General features: G+C 43.8%; 1 protein-coding gene across 1 annotated transcript in view; it reads left to right on the forward strand.

Annotated features, from left to right (window-relative positions):
* The window catches only part of LOC309550627 (uncharacterized protein), a gene marked incomplete at its 5' end in the record, with an annotated part of 206,975 nt that overhangs the window by 38,241 nt on the left and 144,117 nt on the right, over positions 1–24,617 (forward strand). The window lies entirely within an intron of this gene.

A 24,617-nucleotide genomic window follows, 5' to 3' on the forward strand; every position in this document is an offset into this window, starting at 1 on the left:
CAAGAGAGATTCACATTAGTTATTGAAACATATCTCTGCAGGGATATACAGTATGTGCATCTGATATATGATGGGCAAGGCCAAGTTACAGTTACTAAGCTTCCCAGATCCTTCAGGACAGTCCTGGGATTTTGCCCAGTAGTGTCCATGTTCCACAGGCTGTAATGCCGGATCCAGAAAATCTCAGACTTTGCAGAATAGTAGAGGGGTGCTAAGTGATGGAACACTCTCTGTTCTAGAACCCAGGATTACAGGTGGAATTCTCTCCTCCCCTACAAGTCACAGTATAGTTTTCCTCAACGGCACATAACAATTGAAAACCAATGATTTTTCTTGTTCTGGCACCAATGACGGGACCTATTTTATCCTAATGACACCAACAATGTGGATTATTGTATCCCACTGAAACCAATGATGGGATTTATTTTTTGCTACTAATATCAATGGGATGAGATTTTTTTTACTGACACCAATGATGGGATTTATTTTATCCCATGGACACCAACGATGGTGCTTAGTTAACTCCTATGTACACCTATGGGACTTTTTTTTTTTTTTGACGATGAGACTTTTTACACTCCCCCAGACACCAATGATAGGACTTATTTTAATCTCACTGACATCAATGTTGGGACTTTTTTTATCCCACTGACAACAACAATGGGGCTTATTTTACTCCAACTGAGAACAATGATGGGACTTATTTTATTCCACTGACATCAGCAATGGCAAATATTTTTTATCCCACTGACACCAACAACAGGGGGTCTTTTTTAACCACTTGCCGACCGCCGCACGACTTTTTACGTCGGCAGTCAGCCCCTCACAGGCAAAGCGACGTAGGGCTACGTCACTAGCCTGTGAGGCTCTAGGGGGCGAGCGCGCGCCGCCGGAGGCACGCTCCCGCGCCGACATGGACTCTCCTGCGCATGTGCCTGGCAGACCCGATGTCCACCAGGCACTCGCGATCCTCCGTTACATCGATAAAAAGGCAAGCGGCTAATGTAAACAAAGCCGCCTGTCATTCTCCCCTGTATAGGAATGGTGATCATACGGCTCTACTATGTAGGACCGTTGATCTCTGTTCTTACACATCAAGCCACAGCCAATCACAGTAAGAAGCACGCCCCTAGGGACACACTTAACCCCTCCCTCTCAAAAAAAGTTAACCCCTTCACTGCCAGTGTCATTTTTACAGTAACAGTGCAAATGTATAGCACTGATTAGTGTAGTAATGTCACTGGTAACCCCAAAAGTGCCAAAAATGTCAGTCAGGGGTCCGATATGTCCGCCGCAATGCCGCAGTCCCGCAAAAAAAATAGCAGATCGCCGCCATTACGCGTTAAAAAAAAAAAACAACAAAAATGACCAAAATCTTTCCCTTTGTTAGTAAACGCAATAACTTTTGCGCAAACCAATCAAAATACGCTTTTTGCGATTTTTTTTACCAAACATGTGGTAAAAAAAAAATTGGCCTAAAATGTTAAAAAAAATTTTGATTTTTATATTTTTTTGGGGGGAATTTCATATAAAAAAATGTGAAAAATATTGTTATTTTTGCAAAATTGATGCTCTTTTTTTGTTTATAGCGCATGATCAAAAAATCGCACAGGTGATCAAATACCACCAAAAGAAAGCTCTGTTTGTGGGAAAAAAAGGACGTCAAATTTGTTTAGGTACAGCGTCGCACGACCGCGCAATTGTCCATTAAAGTCACGCAGTGCCGAATCGCAAAATAGGCCCTGGTCAGGAAGGGGGTAAAATCTCCCGGGGGTTAAGTGGTTAAGCCACTGACACCAATGATGGGACATATTTTATCCCACTGACACGAGTGACGGGGCTTATTTTACTCCCACTGACATCATCGATGGCACTTATTTTTCTTCCACTGAGTTGGGTCTTATTTCATTCTTTTAAAAAACAATGAAGGAGCTTATTTTATTCCACTGACACTAATGACAGAGAAATATACCAGGTGACACTGTCAATCTTTTCTTTTAGGGTCCAGCTGAGGTCCTCCAGAATCCACTGTATGCCCCTTCTGGACCCTCTTCTCATGAGCAGCAGTCGGGGTCCCAGGATGAGCATCTGGCAGAAGGACAATACAGCCTCCTCCAACCCCCAACCCAACTCCAACCCAACTCCAACCTCCAACCCAACTCCTGCCCCCAAAGCAACTCCAACCTCCAACCCAACTCCTACCCCCAGGCCAGCAGTTATCTCACAATATGAAGAGGCTCAGAAGATATGATCATTATTTGGGACACATTTCAGATGTTGTATAATTATCTGCTTTAGCGCTAAAGCTTCCACCGATCGAACCAGAATATTATTTCCCAGTGCTGTCGCTACTTTCTTTTTTGTATTATATGTTTATTAAATAGTTCATAAAATTTTGTTAAAAATGTGTAATAGCCGTGTAACAATGACTCTGATAGATGGCCGGCAATGGATTCCATTTTATTGGCACATTCAGTGGCTGTTGTTCTATTACTACTGTCCAGACCCTCCAATCAATGTAGATGAGACTGACTCACATCCAAAAGATCTCCAGAAATGACACCACATTGGGCAGATTCTGGTAAGATTGGACTTTGGATGTCTCTGGTTATTATCACAAAATATCCTCCGACAATGACTGGATGAAATGATGGTCATTGGGCTAGGATCTCTGATAGGGGCCAAATCTTCCAGAAGTCAGTAAATAAAAATAAAATAGATATTAGTAAAATATAATGGGGTAATACACATATCTATACAAATATTTACAACCTAATCTTATACAAAGACATTAACAGTAGGGATGATCGAACGGTTCGGGTCGACCATCGGTTCGACCCGAACATTGGCTGTTCGAGGTTCGGCCGAATTTAGAACTTTTTACTGAAAAAGTTCGGAATTCGGCAACCAGAACCGACCAAAATGCAATGGGACAGGAAATGGGTTTTAAAAGCCTGTGATTGGACCAGAACCATTAGTAAAAGCCAATTGAGGGGGCAGGAGAATGCTAGGGATGTGATTGGAGTGACTAGGGGGTCTCTAGACCAATCATTAGTGAATATGCCCCCCAGTATATAAGATAGCCCCGGCAAATTCCTAGCATTGTAATACAGGGACATGGAAGAAAGTGGAAGCAGTTCTGTTAAATTGGCTTCAAAAGTGTCATTTAGCATTTATTAGTGTCAGGAAAGCGATATCTAGTGTAGTTAGAGTGCTCCTTTACACTTTAGTTAGATGCAAAAATTTTGTTTCTGTAGGGAAAGTGTTAAGTGCCAGGGTGACAGTAATGTAGTGTAGGGTGAACTGACAGTGACTGCTATGGCAGGGTGACCAAACCCTTCCATGTCAGGGTGACCGCTATAGAGAAAAGATAGTTTCTCTTAAGTCACATTCAGTGCACTAATATGGCTTCTCACCGGTCAGCTTGCTTTTTGGTTGCAGGCGTTGATAGGGATTTTTTGAGGACATGTTTGGAGTCAGGCATGACATCTGAACATGTGTATAGGGGGTATATATATACACACACCCATGTATGTATATATACAGCTGCACATATATAGGTGTGAAAGGAGCAGGACACTATACTTGCACTAATTAAATAAATAACAGGCATATGGCTCCGCTCCTATAACACCTATATATGTGTAAGTGTAAAATACATATAAGGGTGTGTGTACATATATACCCCTATACAGAAGTTCAGATGTTTTGCCTGCCTCCAAAGAACCCAAAAAAATGCCCAAAAAAACGCTAGCGCCAAAAAAAAAAACAAAAAAAAAAAACAAAAAAAAAAAACGCCCAGGTGTGTTGTTGCAGGCATTTTTTTGGGGTTTTTGGAGGCAGGCAAAACATCTGAACTTGTGTATAGTGGTATATATACACACATACTTGTATGTATTTTTACACTTACATATATATAGGTGTGAAAATAGCGAAGCCATGTCCCTGTTCTATAAGTGACATAATACAAACAATCTTTTTTTTATGGTTCTGGACATGCTACAGAGCTGAAACTTCACAGGTACACTTTTTAGAAAAATCTCATTTTTTAAAAAATTTTTTTCAATATTTGGCTCTCTATCAAAAATGACAATTTTTAAGAACTTTTTTTTTGTGTGATTAATAGTCCCTGGGGCATGACCCAGAACCCTAGGCACTTTTTAGGGGCATTTATTGGGTTTTAGGGCTTCAAAATGGTGTTTTTTGATTACCGAAGTTCGGGTCCCATTGATTTCAATGGGGTTCTGAAATCCGGGCCGAACTTTCGGGGAGTTCGGATGTTCTGGCCGAACCAAACTTTTGAAAAGTTCGATCATCCCTAATTAACAGTCGGTTCACACTAAGGCTATCCGACTTCGGGGGCAACCTGTGAAGTCACGTGCACCGCGACTTCGGCGCGACTTGCACGGACTTCACATAATTAAAGTCAATGCAAGTCGCTCCGAGGTCGCCCCGAAGTAGTACAGGAACTATTTTCTAAGTCTATTAGAATGGTTCCCGTAGCACTGAATGGACCACGACTTGTCAGGCGGCCAAGACGCCTGACAAGTCGCGGTAGTGTGAACCGGGACTTAAATAAAATACACTGTAATGATTAGACAATAAAAAAAAGGTATGTATAGTTTTTTATTTTAGAGGGACCATGGTTGCTGTCCATGCAGGGGGTCTATGGATAAGGGGTCTATGTATAAGATTTTCGCTGTGTGGCTAGAACAAAGATCAGGGCAAACATTGCTATACTTCCTGTATTATGTGCCATCTAGTGGCCACAATACATTTATTTTTCCTGCTAGGGGTATTTCTGGGGAAAAAAACCCCACACATTAAGGCCACTAGGTGGTGCTGGCGATAGAGGAATCACACATAATAGAGAAGGTATGGCAAATGTTGCCCTTCTTGTGTGAATGTTTTTCACATCCACATAGGAAATGTTTTTAAACATAGACCCCCGAAGTGTATGTCCAAGTACCATATCCAATGTACCCCCAAACCTCCCCTTCGAGATTATATTTCAACGTTATTTTTTTCTCCCTTTCTTTTAGTAGGAAACAGCTTTTCTTTTTTGTACATCACAGGACACAGAGAAGGCTAAAAATCATGACTACCTGGGTTATGTGCCACCTATAGGTGAATGGACACTGGTAAAAGAAACAGAAGAAGAAGTTCCCTATATCATTTCTCCTACTCAGGAAGATCCTCAGTTCTTTTGCCAGTGCCTGAAGGTGATAGTCACTGACGTGCATCTGTCTGCATAATCCTAACAGATTCTCCATGGTTCCAGCAGGGTTCAGGAACTTGGTTCTATCCAGGTCCATTCCTGCAGCTGGTATGCTGAGATGGATGGTGTCCAGGCTCCACTACAATGAGACTGGAACAGACATGTGAGGATTGCCTGTAATGTGACCATTGGGTGTTGGACCCTTTATATTTGGAACCCTATGCAGTACTGACTGACCAAGGTGTTTCCAGTGAGGTATTGTACAGGTCCAGGGTAAGGGACCCCAAGAAAGAGGGATTGAGCTCCCTGGAGGTCTACCTAGACATTTCTTGCCATGATGGATGAAGGTTAGTTCTTGTTCTCCAGCTGAATATGTGTGCCCTTCCTCTTTCCCCCTCTAGGAGGAGTGTGCTATAAGCAGCCTGTGTTCCATGTGTGTGGCCTGCTATTGTGACTCTGGCTAGAGAGGGGGCACACAGCCCTTGCCACATTTCTTTGATGTGCTCAAAGCCTTCTCATGGCTGCATAGTGGCCATCTTCCCTAGTCACATTGGCTGTGCATTCGCGATTGTCTGATGGCATCATAGGCAGGGAAGCGCCTTTTCCTTGGCCATTTTCACTTCAGGAAGAGTAGGAAGTAGGATCACAGTGAGTTGAAGCAGCACATTTACACTTGTGCACACCTTTTAGGCACATTTACCCCTTGATTGCCTTCCATTAACCCTTTGATCCTCCATTTCACCCAGCCAGTGTCAGCGTACAGTATTTATCATTGATAACCAAAACTGGAACAAGTAGCCAGGAAATGAAATGCGGAAATTAAACCCTTTGAAAACTTGAAGGTGGTAATTGGATTTTGGGCCCATGTACCTTGCTAAGCTCCCAAAAAGTCTCCTCATACTCAGGAGAAGTAGCAGAATGTATACACATGGCACGTGCAGGAAATATCTCAATAAAGTGACAACTTTGTGTTAAATTAATTAATTTTCCAAAAACTTGTAACAAAAAAATAAACATCTTCCATGGACTCAATATGCCTCTCAGCAAGTATTTCGGAGTGTCTTCTTTCCATAAAGGGGTCATTTGTGGGGTGTCTGAATTGTCCTTGCATTTTAAGACCTCCAAAACTGTGATAGGTAGTGAGGAAAATAAATTAGGTAATTACACTCTTTGAAAACTTGAAGGTAGTCATTGGTTTTTGGCTCCTGTACACTGCTAGGTTCCCAAAAAGTCTCACATATGTGGTATCCCCAAGCTCAGGAGAAGCAGCAGAATGTGTTTTGGGGTGTAATGCCACATATACCACATATATATGGAATGTGTGAGAAATTTCTCATTAACCACTTGCTGACCAGCCGCCGCCTATATATGGCGGCAGGTCAGCAGGTTCCTGCGAATCGTTGTACCTGTGCAGCGGTTCACAGGAGCAATCCTGGGGGGTGCGCATGCCCACTCACCAGTGGGGAGGCCAATGCACGGAGATGGCGGCTGCAATGTCCGCTGTTACCTGTGATCACTCCCTGTGAAGAGAGAGCGACGGTCTGCTGTTGTAAACACAGCAGACCGTTGTTCTCTCTGAAATGAACAAATAACTCCTGTGTTCCTCCTATTTAGGAACACAGGTCTCTGTATTGATTTCACAACCCCATCCCCCCACAGTTAGAAAACACCCCCTAGGCTCACACTTAACCCTTTGATTGCCCCTGGGTTAACCCCCTTCCCTGCCAGTGTCATTAGTACAGTGAGAGTGCATATTTTTTTAGCACGGATTACTGTAGTGATGTCACTGGTCCCCCCAAAAGTGTCAAAAATGTCAGTTAGGGGTCTGATCTGTCCGCCGTAATGTGGCAGTCCCGCAAAAAGTTGCTGATCGCTGCCATTACTAGTAAAAAACAAAATAAAAATTACATAAATCTTTTCCCTAGGTTGTAGATGCAATAACCTTTACGCAAACCAATCAAAATGTGCTTATTGGGATTTTTTTTAACCAAAAATATGTAGCAGAATACAAATTGGCCTAAAATGATGAAAAAATTTAGATTTTTAATTTTTTTTTTATTGAGAATGTTATATAGCAGAAAGTGAAAAATATTGTGTTTTTTTTTTTTTTTCAGAATTGTCGCTCTTTTTTTCACACAGGTGATCAAATACCACCAAAAGAAAGCTCTATTTGTGGGAAAAGAGGACATCAATTTTATTTGGGTACAGCATCGACAGCCGTGCAACTGTTCTTTAACCACTTTACCACCGGAGGATTTTGCTGTCTTACGTCCAGGCCACTTTTTGCGATTCGGCACTGTGCGACTTTAACTGACAATTGCGCGGTCGTGCAACGCCGTACCCAAACGAAATTTACGTCCTTTTTTTCCCACAAACAGAGCTTTCTTTTGGTGGTATTTGATCACCTGTGCGATTTTTACTTTTTGCGCTATAAACAAAAAAAGAGCGTAAATTTTAAAAAATAGCAATATTTTTCAAATTTTTTTATATGAAATTCCCCCCCCCCCCCCCCAAAAAATGTAAAAATCAACATTTTTTACCATTTTAGGCCAATTTGTTTTCTGCTACATATTTTTGGTAAAAAAAAAAACGCAATAACTGTATTTTGATTTTGCGCAAAAGTTATTGCGTTTACTAGAAACATAGAAACATAGAATGTGTCGGCAGATAAGAACCATTTGGCCCATCTAGTCTGCTCAATATATCTGAATCCTATGAATAGTCCTTGGCCCTATCTTATATGAAGGATAGCCTTATGCCTATCCCATGCATGCTTAAACTCCTTCACTGTATTTGCAGCTACCACTTCTGCAGGAAGGTTATTCCATGCATCCACTACTCTCTCAGTAAAGTAATACTTTCTCATATTACTTTTAAACCTTTGCCCCTCTAATTTAAAACTGTGTCCTCTTGTGGTAGTTTTTCTTCTTTTAAATATGCTCTCCTCCTACTAACTAAGGGAAAGATTTCTGTCATTTTTGTTTTTTTTTAAACGTGTAATGGTGGCGATCTGCAATTTTTTTGCGGGACTGCGACATTGCGGCGGACAGATCGGACCCTTGACTGACATTTTTGACACTTTTGGGGGTACCAGTGACATTTCTACAGTAATCAGTGCTATACATATGCACTGTTACTGTAAAATTACACTGGTAGTGAAGCGGTTAACTTTTTTTCAGAGGGAGGGGCTGTGTGTGTCCCTAGGGGCGTGATTCTAACTGTGATTGGCTGTGGCTTGAGCTGTAGGAACAATGATCAACGGTCCTACATAGTAGAACCGTAAAATCACTATTCCTACACAGGGGAGAATGACAGGCGGCTTGTTTACATTAGCCGCCTGACTTTCTCCCTCTGCAGCGGCGATCGCAGAGTGACCATCTGTCCTGTCATATTTGTATAATATGTGCACAGAAAAGTTGAGTGTTTATATAAAAAACCCATTTCAAAAAGGCAAAAAAACATGAAGAGAAAAAAGGAAGTAACAAATAAACCAAACAGGGATCTCATAGGGATCAACCAAAACTGAGTCCTGCAAGGTATATTCACTTTGTTTGGCCAATGACAGAATTGTAAACACGCCTTGGATCCTAACTGAGCACCAAATACTTGCGGCGTGCTGACCTCACCTCGTTGAGACGCTCAGGCGGGTGTTTGGAACTGTCCGGCCGGCAGCTCCGATTCAGCGCAGATTTTAGCATTATATGTAAGTGCAATACTTTATTGTCTACTTTTAAATAAACCAGTTTACACTATGGATATCTCCATCATTGCTTTTATATGACTGTTGGAGCCATCTTTGCGGGTCGGCCTCTACCACCAGGGACCGTTAGTGTATGTGAGATTTCGTTATTCCCAGGGGACATCTGGAATTGAGATTTGGCATTCACTTGTCCGTTCTCTGGTAAGCAGATTGTTTTGGTGGTGCCTCCTAGCGGGTCCTCAGCACATTGGAAGTCACTCTATATGCACATCCATTTTCATTGTCTGGTAATTGCATTTGGATCTAGGTGGTGGCTTACCCTTAAGACCCTCTTTGAGCTAATTTTTGATCTGTCTTCATATAACAACTATCTGGTAATTACACTATTAAGGTGGTGGTGCATTCATAGCTTCTATCATCTTTTAATATACTTGTATTGGCTAATATATATCAACATCTGGTAAGCAGCCTGTGTTGGTGGTGGGTTGTATTAGCACCTTCCCTTTTTTTTCCAATTTGGCACATTCGGGAGTGACTCACCTGAACTATTACAGTATCACGCTATGTTTTATTTGTTTTTTATTCACTCACTCAATATATCGTGATCCTGGGACGGCCATCGCTGGGGAGGAATTCTTCATCTGGCTTGGTCAATCCTTATTCAAGGCACACTTTACTGCTACTTCTGGTAAGCAGTAAATCTATATATTTATTTTTTGTACGGTCGGTAATTCGGCTGAATTCTTACCTTATTGGACTTTGAATCAAACAATTTCACAACAAACATTGGAACTTTTTGGACTCTTGTTATATGTTTGTGTCACTTAGCGCAGCTTCCTTTCCCTAAATACTGAAACAAATCAGTGGTGGTCAGTGGATTTCTCCCAGTCAAAAAAAGGGGGGTATAAAAAAAGGTGGAGTAAAGAAAGTTGGGGCGCACAACTTTCCTGTTCCATCTTCTCCGGCACTATATTGGTCTATATCCTTATAGACCTAATTTGCAAAAACCACCGTTCTCTGTGGGTGTTCTACAAAATTCCTTGTTTTTATCTAGCGGCAAAACTACCGTATATGTTCATATGCTAAACCAATCATGTAAGTGTACCCTTTCTTTTTTACAACTGTTTTATAGCTCCATTTTCATGATTAGAACATGTCTAAAAAAGTTGTATTCTTTTGCTGTCTTATGTGACATATATGCTTCTCTCAATATCTAAAGAAATAACTACCTCCAGCACAATCCCTGAGGAAGAGGTTTTTACCTCGAAACGTTGGATAAAACCTGGAGTAGATGGTTGAGTGTATTTGCATATTTTAATCCATCAGTTTTGCCAATTTTTACTGTATACGTACTGTATTATTATTACTTTTGTATGTTCCCTTTTTGCATATTGTAATATGACGGTTGGGCGGGACATTTGTTGTTCTGGGTGGAAATTATATGAGGTCCCCCCAGAATGCACCTTGTTTGCGCCCCATGGTTTACGCTCTTGTGCGATCTTTCACCAGCTGTGTACATCAGACACAGCCGATGACTGATCAGTGTAATGATCAGTGTATCGACCCGTTGCTGGTGCCATGTGATTGCTGTGACCAATCACAGCAGATCACATGACGATTGTACAAGGGACATCCCTTGTTTCCCTTTTTTGAGCACTGCGCCTGCGCCCGTATCGGCGCATGCGCAGTTTGAGATCGGACCCGGTCCGCGTAATTTCCGGGAGGAGATGACCGGCCGGGTTGGAGCCGGTATTTAAGCTTGTCTGAGTGAGCGGGTAAGTTCCACGGTTCCCCTAGTATTGGCTGCACAGCAAGTAGGCTACATAGAAGTTACACTCATGGCTTGTTTCTTTGCAGGTTTGTAGGCTCATTACACCCTATTCCATCGGTAACACAGATCTTCCTGTGTTCTGGCCAGGATCTATTTATCTGGCAATATAGCCATCCTGCCATTCTCTCCATCTTCATGCCTCCTGTGACCCACTAAGGAGCACTGGGAAGCTATTTCAGTCCAGCAGCCATGTAAGCATTCTCTATGAGCATATACCTCCATCTTTATTAACAATATATTTTGTTAACTTGATATCAACTAGATCCGTGTATGGATGTCTATCATTTATAATACCATTATACGGTATATAATTCTCTCTAAATATAAGCAAGATTACAACAGATTTATGCATCTGTTAGAGGGTCTACTTTTTTGATATCTAATGGTGTATAGCTTGTACATCTCTTATAGCCCTATGCATTGTAAACCTTTGGAACAGACATATCCTGCTCCCTAGTGATATGCTCTATCCTCTCTGTTGCCCCCTTATTTTTGTCTTGGAATCTTCAAGTATATAACCAGGGCCAGTGCTTCCACTGGGCAAACTAGGCAGCCGCCTAGGGCGCATTGCCACCTAGGGGCGCAGCCACGAGTCAGCACTCACGCTCCATCATGAATGATCCTTGTGAGCTGAGGAAAGGGTCGGCAGTGGGGGAGGAAGAAGGGACAGAGGAAGATGCCAGGTGTCTGGGGCAGTGGCAGAACTACCAGGCCCTGGCTTTCCACCATTGTTGGGGGAGCCCCAAGGAGCCCACCGGAGTGCTAGCTGCATAATGGGACAGTGGCAGAACTACCAGGCCCTGGCTTTCCACCATTGTTGGGGGAGCCCCAAAGGAGCCCGCCGGAGTGCTAGCTTCATAATGATCCTCTTCATCTGGAGCTGAGCGGCCTAATCCCTGGGTGGGAAGTGACTCTCTAATCTGAGCTGGTGGGCAGCCGTTCATTTCCCTGGGTCGGTATTAAGCAGGGAGTGGAGGAGAGCTGAACCTGAGCCGGAGCTCGGCACTGGAGGGTGGCACCTTTACTGGAGCAGAAGCGACGAGGCAACGGAATGGTCTGAGGATGTTGGTGATGAAGGAGGTGCGGAGCTCTCTGACTGCTGCTTCTCCCTCCACCAGGAGCCGGTTGCAGCTGTGGTGAGCACTGTGGTCCAGGAGAGGAGCGTCCTGGGAGAAGGAATCAGCAGGATCATGGGGAAGGAGGGCAGAGTGCAGGCCACTCTCTTCATACTGCCCAGTGTGTGTCCCCAGAACAGGGAATCAGGGTCCCTGGGTGTGACATGGAGTATCCCAGGTGTGAAAGAGAATTGCGGTCACTCACCAGGTATGCCATGGGGAATCTGAGTCACCAGGTGTGACATGGGGGAGAGGGGTCACAAGTGTAACAGGGGTTTGGGGTCACCAGGTGTGCCATGAGGAATTGGAAACCCTGGGTGTGCCATGGGGGATTGAGGTCCCCAGGTGTGACATGGAGGAACATCAGGGTCCCCAGGTGTGACATGGAGGAAAATCAGGGTCCCCAAGTGTGACATGGAGGAACATCAGGGTCCCCAGGTGTGACTTGGAAAAACATCAGGGTCTCCGGGTATGACATGGAGGAACATCAGGGACCCCAGGTGTGACTTGGAAAAACATCAGGGTCTCCGGGTATGACATGGAGGAACATCAGGGACCCCTGATGTGACATAGAGGAACATTGGGATCACTGGGTATGACAGCATTACATGGAGGAACCATCAGTTCAGGGTCACTGGATATGACATAGAGCAGTTTTTAATCCCTTCCCTTTTTATTTATTTTTTTTTGGGGGGGGGGGGGACGCAAGTAGCTGATCTCGCCTAGGGCGTAAAACAGTCTAGCACCGGCCCTGGATATAACATCATTATAATATAATTTGATATTTTGTCTAAGAAGTACAAATTTTTAAACATCTTTACTACATCTATTCCTACTGTGACAGGAAGTCAGGTAAATCTGGGAATGTAGTCACTGAGAGGAGACACATTCCCACCTGCTTTGAAAAGTTCACTGATACTATAGGGTGTTGGCTGCAAAAAGAGCCAGCAGGAAGTTGAAAACCATTCAGCTGTTCAGAATGAGGAGATCAAGGCCTCTATAATTTGTCCAGAGAAAATCTATTGAGTGCTGCCTCCTGTCTCCGTGTAGGCTGGGAGAGGACAGACATACGTGTACCTCCCGACGCCGTGTGGGCATGGGAGAAGGACTGCTGCCGCCTGTCGCCGTGTGGGCTGGGAGAGGGGGACAGTCGGATGTGTGCCTCCCGACAAGCTGGTGAGCATGGGAGAAGACCCCCTACAGCGATGTGAAGCTAAGGAGGGTAACCACGAGTGAAGACGTCTCAAAGGTGAGAAGACAAAGTGTTCCATGTGAAGAGTGTGAAGAGTAAAGGGACCTGTTAAATGAACTGTGTTCAATGTGAAGAATCTGAAGAGTAAAGGATCCTGTTATAAATGAACATGTGTTGATGTGAAAGAAACAAAGGGACATGTTCAATGGACAATGTTTGTGCTGTGTGAAAAGCAAACAAATGGACATTTGAGTGTCTGCTGTAGGATCAGCAGTGTCGGCCCAACAGTAGGTTGGAAAGACTTCTTAGGTAGGTTCCAGCGTGAGAAGGTAGCCGCCCACAGAGGCAAGGATTTATTTTGTCTTTTATTTTATTTTGGCTGTTTTGACGCTTGCAATTGTGTGAAGTAAATTGCATGAATAAATCAGTCTTGTTTTCAACCTCTGCTCGGCTATCTCTCTGTGAAAACGCACCCCAAAAGGGGTCATCCACACCCGCCACCGAGCTAATCCCTTACATATGGTGGAGGTATGCAGTGGGCATAAGCAGAGATCCCTGCAAGGAAGTGCAAATGTTTGATGAACTTTATCTGGTGCATGAGATTGCACAATCTATGTGTGCAGGAGAGAAGATCCTGACAGAAAAAAAAAAGTGTTTTAAAGAGACAGCGGTCTCAAAATTATTTGATGAACTTTGTTGTGTCTGGTGCAAGTGACTGCACAAACTGTGTGTGCAGGAAAAGAGATCTTGCAAGAGAGAGAAAAACTACATGTGTTAAAGAGACAGTGGTCTGAAAATTTTTTGCTGGACTGTGAAAAATTTGTGGAGTTATTGAAGATGGGGCGATCCAAACGCCTGAAAAATGCAAAGATAGATGAAATGAGAGACCGGATTCTATGGATGGAGGGGATGTTGCCGTCTGAACCAGCCCCATCCATGCCTAAAGAGAGTCTATTAAAGAGGAAGGTTGTTGTCCCTAACAACACTGATGAAACCGCTATGGAGACGCAGTGTGCTCAGATGAAAAGTAAACTCAAAATGGAGGAGATGTTGAAACATCTGATTATATCAAATGCAGCTCAACAGCAAGCAAATGCAGCTCAACAGCAGGCAAATGCGGATTTTCAGCAGAGCTTTGCAGCTCAACAAAAGGCTCATCAAGAGAGCATGGCAGGCTGGAAACAGAGACGCCAGCAGCCAATGGAGGCCATCGGTTTGGAGGAAACCGAGTATGTGTGCAGGGCTGAGTTGGATGCCTTGCAACGGAAAATGGAAGAAAAGGAACAAGCCTTGGAATTGCTTAAAATGGAGCATAGAAACTTGCAGGAAATGAATGAACTACTCAAGTCTCATGTGTTACAGTGGGAAGAATCCACTGCTCTTCTTTTGGTCGAGTTGCAAAAATGTCAAGACACTATAAAGGAGAAAGATACCATCCTCATGGAAAAGGAAATTGAAATTCAGACTTTGCAGAAGCAAAGTATGTGTGAAATGTTGGAGTTGCGTAATCAGCTGGAAAAAAGTCTTCAGTGTTTGGAAGTTACAAAAATAGACCTGCAGGAGTCGCAGGAACAGAATGTTGCTCTGAAAGCGACATTGTCTCTCAGCGACAACGAGAAAAGTGAAAGAGAGGCTAAATTACTGAGTACTGTGTATGAGCTCACCACTTTGAGCAATGTGGTAGATGAATTACGTGCAGACTGTGAAAGTTGGAAAGGTGAAGCCCAACGTTTCCAGCAGCAGTTAAAGGAGAAAGAAGCCTGTGTGGCAGAATTACAGTCTCATTCCCAGAAACTAGCCAATGAGGTGAAGGCTCTTATGCAGGGAAAAGGAGATTGTGAACATAAGAGGGAAAAAGTAGAGGCACAGCTTCTGGAATCGCAAGTCAAGGTGTCAGAAGGTGACCGATTGTGTGCTAAGCTGTCAGAGAAGGCAAACCGACTGCAGGCTGAGTTTTAGCACAAAGCTCAAACAAATGGAAGATGAGAAAAATGGCTTCCTGGAACAATTAAAAGAGGAGGCGGAAGCAAAGAAAAACCTATCAGAGCAAGTCGCAACATTGCAAGCTCAGATAGCGGATATGAAAAAACGCATGGAAGAAAGCGTTGGTTCATTACAGTGTGTTGAAGATGTGAAAAAGAAGTTTGATCAGATGCTTGGTGAAGAGAAGACTGTGTCTGCAAAATATGCAGAAGAACGTGCACGTGCAGAAACGGAGGTGCGTGATAACGAGAGCAAAGCCCTGTTCTTGGCTCGCTCTTTGGAGGAAGCTCTAGAGTGTAAGGCTGAACTAGAAAGTGTTAACAAACAGCTGCGTACAGAAATGGAAGAATTGGTCAGCTCCAAGGATGATGTTGTGAAAAGCGTTCAGGAGCTAGAAAAGTCTAAGCGAGCCTTAGAACAGCAAGTAGAAGAGATGAATATTCCGTTGCAGGAACTGGAAGAGGAATTCCAGGCAACAGAGGATCTGTCCCAAAGAGGGGATAGTGTGCCTGATGCAGTTTTTAAAAGGATCAGTGTTTTGGGGTCTGTCCTGAGTGAGCCTCAGAAATGTGATGACACGTGGCTTGAATCACCCCTTTGGAATAAACCGTTCCTTCAAAAACTTCAAGCATTGGAAAATGTATCATTAGAGCTTCAGCAAACAAAAGAGTTGTGTAAGAAATGTGATGATTTCTCAGTTCAGGCTGAAAACCTAGTGGAGAAAACTAAAGCGGAGAAAACTAAAGCAAGTGATATAAATCTGGGAGAAAAAAGCAAACGCCACCTAGTGGAGAAAACTAAGGCTGTTGGTGAAAACGTGAAGCAAATGAATAAGTGCCTTTCAGGGAGTGTTTCCAAAATGGAACTGGTGAAAGACGGGTGGCAGAAGTTTGATCGTGATCTTGAGATACATTCCATGTGGAATTCAGATAGAGAAAAGGAACTAGGTGACCTTGAGCGGTCAAATAGTTCAGCAGAAAGTGCATTGAAGAAACCTGTAAAAGAATGTGTTGCAGTTCCATGCTTCTTCACTGATGCAGAGAGGAGGTCTATAATGGATACCACCCAGATCGCTGGGTTCAACTGTGTTGTTGCCTTTAACCCCTATGTTGGTGGAAGGAAAGTTGATGATGTTCTGGTTGGCTACTTCTGTGAAGAGTTTGGCAAGAAATATAAACTGAATATCAAATCAAATAGTAGGCCTTTACTGCGACTCGCTCAGGAGGGCGAAAAGTTTAAGAAGTTGATGAGTGCAAATGCTTCAGATCTGCCTATGAATATGAAATGTTTGAATGATATTGATATCTCTGGGAAAAGGAACAGGGGTCACTTTGAAGAAATGTGTGACAGCCTGTTGTCTCAATTGGAAAATCCTCTGCACAGCATCTTAGAGCAAGCAAAGCTCAAGAAGGAAGATCATTCCCTTTTACAACAAAAAGTCAATGATTGTGTACAGCTGTATGGAGAGGCAACTCAAGTCACAGAGGGATGTCAAGAGTCCCTACTTGGAACAAAGCTTAGTGAAGCAAAGGTTCTCAAAGTTTTGTGGAAAACATTTATGGATTGCAGAGAGAGGCGTCTTAAGAATGTTGAAGACCTTAAGACTAGCCCAATTGAGTTGCCTATGGATCACGGTCCTCCATGGTGGATTGGACAGACGGTTATGAGGGACAAGCTGTCTGACATTTATGAGAAAGCTGTCAATGAAGATGACAGAAACGAGAAGGAGCAAAATTATGCCAAAAATGCAGTTGAAGAATGTGTATATGAGATGAGAGACAAACTGTGTGGCATTTATGAGAAATCTGTCAGTGAAGATGACAGAAACAGTTTCATCCGGAAGCTTGAGGATAATAGGAGGCTTATCAGTGAGTCAGCAGTGCCTGACACATGCGTGCCTGGAAATATGTGTCCCAACCCTAGGGTTGAAACAAGAGGGGGGGGTATGTGACAGGAAGTCAGGTAAATCTGGGAATGTAGTCACTGAGAGGAGACACATTCCCACCTGCTTTGAAAAGTTCACTGATACTATAGGGTGTTGGCTGCAAAAAGAGCCAGCAGGAAGTTGAAAACCATTCAGCTGTTCAGAATGAGGAGATCAAGGCCTCTATAATTTGTCCAGAGAAAATCTATTGAGTGCTGCCTCCTGTCGCCGTGTAGGCTGGGAGAGGAGGACAGACATACGTGTACCTCCCGACGCCGTGTGGGCATGGGAGAAGGACTGCTGCCGCCTGTCGCCGTGTGGGCTGGGAGAGGGGGACAGTCGGATGTGTGCCTCCCGACAAGCTGGTGAGCATGGGAGAAGACCCCCTACAGCGATGTGAAGCTAAGGAGGGTAACCACGAGTGAAGACGTCTCAAAGGTGAGAAGACAAAGTGTTCCATGTGAAGAGTGTGAAGAGTAAAGGGACCTGTTAAATGAACTGTGTTCAATGTGAAGAATCTGAAGAGTAAAGGATCCTGTTATAAATGAACATGTGTTGATGTGAAAGAAACAAAGGGACATGTTCAATGGACAATGTTTGTGCTGTGTGAAAAGCAAACAAATGGACATTTGAGTGTCTGCTGTAGGATCAGCAGTGTCGGCCCAACAGTAGGTTGGAAAGACTTCTTAGGTAGGTTCCAGCGTGAGAAGGTAGCCGCCCACAGAGGCAAGGATTTATTTTGTCTTTTATTTTATTTTGGCTGTTTTGACGCTTGCAATTGTGTGAAGTAAATTGCATGAATAAATCAGTCTTGTTTTCAACCTCTGCTCGGCTATCTCTCTGTGAAAACGCACCCCAAAAGGGGTCATCCACACCCGCCACCGAGCTAATCCCTTACACTACTTTCAAAATATTTTGTTAGAAAGTAGAAAACCTCTTTGTATACTTTTTTCCTCGTTCTTTTTTCAATACAATCTGAACACTTCTTTAGTAGAGTTCATGCCTCTTTTACCTAATACTGGCTCCCGCACTCGTCCCCGAGAGGCTATGGCCTCTTGCATGCCCTGTTAACCATTCTTTGGGTTGTGAGTGTTTTCCTGGTGAATACATTGTGGTGTAACGGTGCTGGGTTCACATGGTGAAATGTTCATAAACTGTTAATGTTATGTAATTTTCTTATGTAACACTCTATTTATGTACCTATATGACCATATCTGCTACAATTACTCGCCCCTGAGGAAGCAACGGCGAAACATGTTGGGCGCTGTCTGTGGATAATAGCCGGTATTCTGTCCGGCTTAGTCATTTAAGGTCACCGTGACATATCATCTCTATGGTTTCTATACATGAAATGAATATTTCCAATTTATTGTATATGTATGTTTTGTTCTTGTCTTTTGTTTTTTATACACAATTAATAATAAAAAATGTATTGATTTTTGTCTTTCTACCTTCCAGTCCAATTTACTACCAGGTACCATTAAAGTCCCCCCCCCCCCCATTCCCTAGCCCTCTATTTGCCACTTTGGTGGCTATAGACATCAGAATTCTATGATATTTATCAATTTACTAGGGACGTAGGTACCATGCTGCATCTCATTCATTAACCGCTTGCCGACTGCTCACAGTATATTTACTGCGGCGGTCAGCCCCTCACAGGCAGAGTGACGTAGATCTACGTCGCTAGCCTGTGAGGGTCTCAGGAGCGAGCGCGTGCCACCGGAGGCGCGCTCCCGCGCGGTCACGGACCCCCCCCCGCACGTGTGACCGGCGGACCCGATCGTCCGCCGGTCACTCACGATCGTCGGTGGAGAGGGAGAACAGCAGGCGGCTAATGTAAACAAGCCGCCTGTCATTCCCCGGTGTATGAATGATGATCATACGGTCCTAATATGTAGAACCGTTGATCACTGTTCATACATCTCAAGCCACAGCCAATCACAGTTAGAATCACGCCCCTAGGGACACACATAGCCCTTCCCTCTCAAAAAATGTTAACCCCTTCACTGCCAGTGTAATTTTACAGTAACAGTGCATATGTATAGCACTGATTACTGTAGAAATGTCACTGGTAACCCAAAAAGTGTCAAAAATGTCAGTCAAGGGTCCAATCTGTCCGCCGCAAAGTCGCAGTCCCGCAAAAAAATCGCAGATCGCCGCCATTATGCGTTAAAAAAAAAACAACAAAAATGACAAAAATCTTTCCCTTTGTTAGTAAACGCGATAACTTTTGCGCAAACCAATCAAAATACGCTTTTTGCGATTTTTTTTACCAAACATATGTAGCAGAAAACAAATTGTTTCGAAAATGTTAAAAAATTTTGATTTTTACATTTTTTGGGGGAATTTTATAAAAAAAGTGAAAAATATTGTTATTTTTGCAAAATTGACGCTCTTTTTTTGTTTATAGCGCATGATCAAAAAATCGCACAGGTGATCAAATACCACCAAAAGAAAGCTCTGTTTGTGGGAAAAAAAGAACGTCAAATTCGTTTGGGTACAGCGTCGCACGACCGCGCAATTGTCCGTTAAAGTCACGCAGTGCTGAATCGCAAAATACCCCCTGGTCAAGAAGGGGGTAAAATCTTCCAGGGCTTAAGTGGTTAATGAGCAATACCTTTAAAAGACACATTTCAATTGACAATTGTACATAATAGATGGCTTCCTTTCATGCCATTCATTGTGGACTATCGTGTTGCTAGCTACTGATTGGTCACAGTGATCACATGGTACAGACAAGGCCAATCACAGGCCATCTGTACCATGTGATAAGATGTGACCAATCACAGCTAATCACAATAGTAAACACCGAATACATCAGTTTCATTCAGTAAAAATAGTTCAAATGGTAAAAATGAAATTCACTAGTATAAGCCATGATAATTGTGTATAAAAAAAAGAAGAAGAAAAAGAAGAAAAATCCTGATTACTACCCCAGAGTAATACAGTGTTACTATGGTAACACTGCATTGCTCTGGTCACAGCATGGTTAAAAAAAAAAAACATAAACAAAAAAAAAAAATAGAGGGTTAGGTGCATTGCGGCGATCCAGGTATGTGCAAGCAACCAGACCTTCCCCCAGGTCATATATAGAGAAAATCCAAAATCCAAAAGGGGTTGCTGCACAAAAGGTAAAGAACAAGGAACACACCAGGCAGGTCCGAGATACTGTTGTGGAGAAGTTTAAAGCCGGATTTGGATACAAAAAGATTTCCCAAGCTTTAAACATCCCAAGGAGCACTGTGCAAGCGATAATATTGAAATGGAAGGAGTATCAGACCACTGCAAATCTACGAAGACCTGGCCGTCCCTCTAAACTTTCAGCTCATACAAGGAGAAGACTGATCAGAGATGCAGCCAAGAGGTCCATGATCACTCTGGATGAACTGCAGAGATCTACAGCTGAGGTGGGAGACTCTGTCCATAGGACAACAATCAGTCGTATACTGCACAAATCTGGCCTTTATGGAAGAGTGGCAAGAAGAAAGCCATTTCTTAAAGATATCCATAAAAAGTGTTGTTTAAAGTTTTCCACAAGCCACCTGGGAGACACCAACCATGTGGAAGAAGGTGCTCTGGTCAGATGAAACCAAAATCAAACTTTTTGGCAACAATGCAAAACGTTATGTATGGCGTAAAAGAAACACAGCTCATCACCCTGAACACACCATCCCCACTGTCAAACATGGTGGTGGCAGCATCATGGTTTGGGCCTGCTTTTCTTCAGCAGGGACAGGGAAGATGGTTAAAATAGATGGGAAGATGGATGGAGCCAAATACAGGACCATTCTGGAAGAAAACCTGATGGAGTCTGCAAAAGACCTGAGACTGGGATGGAGATTTGTCTTCCAACAAGACAATAATCCAAAACATAAAGCGAAATCTACAATGGAATGGTTCACAAATAAACATATCCAGGTGTTAGAATGGCCAAGTCAAAGACACGACCAAAAGATATGATAAAGAGAGCCTGTATCCTCCCTGCACCTCCAGCACAAGGCGGAACATGAGGGATTCATCTTGTGGAAGCGTTCCGGTGTCCTATACCAAAAAAGAAAGATCTTAAGGGCGGTCTCTCTCTGCACCTCGCAACGGGAAGATTTAAAAGTGGACGTCCAGATTCTATTCCACATAGGCAACGTGATCGGTCGACCCAGTATACCAGACCACCTACGCATATAAAAATGGGAGTCCTCAGTAAGCGAAGCAGCATTGTGTGAAATATTATTTATATCGAAGACACCAGATGTCCCTGGTGGGGACCACGTCCACACAACAATTCAAAGGCCGTGGGCCTCTCCAGGGCAAGCGGCGGCACCAATGTCTTATAACAATTGCGGACCTGGAGATAGAAATAAAAGGAATATTTCGGCAAGGAGAATTTCTCTCGAAGCTTCTCAAAAGTAAAGAGCATACGGGATACCGGATGGACCAAGTTGCGTAACTGGAAGAGCGGAGGTTGAGTCCTGGCCCATAATCTGCTCACCCGAAGACCATCGGGTAGCAATGGGTTAAACAAGATTGTGGTAAGGGGGGGGCATGGCGAGGAGAGAGAGTAAAGACCCAAGCACTTACGCCAGACCAGCATTGAATCCAGACACATGCCTTTCAGGGCACCGTCCATATGCAAGGCCGGTGACCACACCATCGAGCAAGGGTGAACCGGGTTAAATCACCCCCCTCTCAATCTCCGACCAGCAGTTGGGGGCCAACCAAGAAGACCAGGAGGCCACCACCCGGAGGTGGGAGGCATAATAATACTTAACTATATCTGGAGCACCCCATCCCCCCCGTCTCCGAGGAGCAAACACCACCGAGGAAGCCACCCTGTGTGCCTTATTGTTCCAGATAAACCTTAAAAAAAGAGCGTTGAAGAAGTTTAAGTTGAGGCATTGGGACCGCTACAGGAAGTGTGTCAAACAAATAAAGCAGTTTTGGCAAAATAGACATTTTTAAAACATTAATATGACCCAATAACGACAGGGGGAGGGTGGTCCATTGCTGTAGGGACATAGATATCTCACAGATCAGGGGAGTAAAATTTCCATTATAGAGCTTTGAGTGGGAAGGGGTCAGGTTCACCCCCAAGTATTTAAGCGACAGCACGCACCACCGATAAGGATATGTATGCTGCAATCGAAACAGAAGGTCTGGGGAAACATGATGGGGCATGGCCTCCGTCTTAAATGCATTAACCTTGTAACCAGAGATAGCACCAAAGGAATCCAGGAGAGCATGTAACGATGGTAAAGAAACTAGTGGATTCGTCAGAGTCAACAATACAGTATGTCGTCCGCAAATAAAGAAAGCTTATATTCTCTATATCACATAGTGACCCCAGCAATATCAGAATGAGAGCGAATGGCTTCAGCCAACGGCTCCAGGCACAATATAAACAGTAAAGGGGAAAGGGGACACCATTGTCGAGTGCCGTTAGACATGGGGAACACAGGCGACATAAAGGCAGACGACATACGGACCTGAGCCGTAGCAGGAGAATAGAGGGCTTCTAAAGCTCTATAAAAAGGGACCCTTGAAACCAAACTTATGAAGCGTGGAAAAAAGATAGGGCCAACTCAACCTATCAAAGGCCTTTTGGGCACCCAAGCTGAGAACCAAAGCAGGGCGAGGGAACCTATTCAGAAGGGAGAACAAATCTACAGTACGTCTAGTGTTATCCCCTGCATGTCGAGAAAGAACAAATCTATATCTATCAATTTTGGAAGAAGACCAGCCAACCGATTGGCCAAAATCTTAGTGAATATTTTGTAGTCGGAGTTAAGGAGTGCGATTGGTCTGTAACTGTCTGGGAGAGAGGCGCCCTTACGCGGTTTGGGAATAACAGAAATGTAGGAATGGAGAAAGTGGGAATGTGGTGTCTTGCCCTCCAGCAAAGAAGCGTAAAGAGCCAGGAGACAAGGGGCTAGGGTCGACAAAAAAGTTTTGTAGTAAATGTATGGAATCCCATCCGGCCCCGGAGCTTTTCGAGAAGGCAGATCCTTAATCGTAGCAGCCAACTCATCCATGGAAATATCAGCGTTAAGTTTATCTAAGTCTGCCTTAGAGAGACTGGGAATGTCCAGATCCTGAAAAAAGCTCTCAAACTTGTCAGCAGAAAAATGAAAGCGATTCTCAGGAGTCAAACAATTATATAGGTTGCCATATAATTTACCAAATACCTCGGCCATGGTATAGGGGCAATGAGTGGGGCTACCATTAGGCTGTAGCAGTAAGTCAGGAACTGATTGGAAGGGTTTAGGTTTAAGCCTATTAACTAACATCCTGTGAGGTTTATTAGAATACTCATAAAATCTCTGCCGAGCCCACATCAAGGATTTAACCATCTTGGACATATCCAGAACCTTGATACGGTCCCGGAGACTGACCACCCTCCGGAGTCCTGCCAAGAACAGAGAGGCCTGCAGACGCCCCTCGGCCACCCGAAGCTCAGCCAGGAGCGAGTTGCGCACGCTCTCAGCATCTTTCTTCAAACAAGAGCCTTCCGCAATGCAGATGCCCCTGAAGAAGGCTTTGTGAGCCTCCCACACCGTAGACACCGCAGGCACAGAACCCTCGTTGAGTGCGAAATAATCCCTCAAACCATCCTCCAACCGAGTCCGGACTGCCGGAATCTGGAGGAGTCTATCATTCAGGCTCCAATGGCAGGCCTTAGGTGGGGCCCCCGTCATGGAGACATCGAAAATAATGGGAGCATGGTCAGACCAGGAGATGGGCAGGATCTCCGACTGAACCATGCATGAAATGAGCGGAGCTGAAATAAAAAAATGATCTAATCTCGAATGCATCTTGTGGGCAGCTGAATAAAAAGAATATTGTCTATGTGTAGGGTGTTTAATACGCCATGAGTCAAAAAGCCTGAAGGAACGAATACACCTGCGGAAAGATTTAGCCTGACTCAGCTGTCTACGAGAAGGGGTGTCTTGACTCATGGACTGCCTATCCCTGTAAGGGGACATGATAAGATTAAAATCCCCCCCCCCCCCCCCCACTATCAGGAAGGGTTGGAAAAATTGCGAAGTGGCCGTGAGGGTCTTATCCAAAAAAGCCAATTGACCATCATTAGGGGCATATACGTTAAGGAGAGTAAAAGACGTAGATAGATAGTCACAGACCAAGGCAATGTATCTCCCATGAGGATCCAGGAGCGAGTCACGGACCCCGATGGGACAAGACTTTCGAATCAAAATGGCAACCCCAGCTTTACCCGTCCTCTCAGAAGCAACATAAGCCGTGGAGAAGTATTGCGCCGCAAACTTAAACGATCCGCCAGGACGGAAGTGCGTCTCCTGCACCAAAATCACATCCGCCCCGGAGGACCGGAAAGCCTTAAGCGCCAGCCAACGCTTCTGAACCGAGTTCAAACCTTTAACATTATAGTACATAAACCTTAAAGCCATGGCATAACAAGTCCCAAACATAGATCGTATGTATATGTAAAACTACCTCCCCCCGTATCATAACTCTCAGTAGCTACATCATAAAAAAATCTCAATGCAGTCTGTACTCCATCCAAAGATAGAACACAGAGGCACCAATCCATGCATATGACATAAAAACGTCGGACCAAGGATAAAAAAGGTCCAACACGGAGGAAAAAAAAACATATAAAAATATAAAAGGAAAAAAAACAATG

The sequence above is a fragment of the Pelophylax lessonae genome (genome assembly GCF_965119305.1).
Source record: "Pelophylax lessonae genome assembly, chromosome: 1".
Classification (NCBI taxonomy): domain Eukaryota; kingdom Metazoa; phylum Chordata; class Amphibia; order Anura; family Ranidae; genus Pelophylax; species Pelophylax lessonae.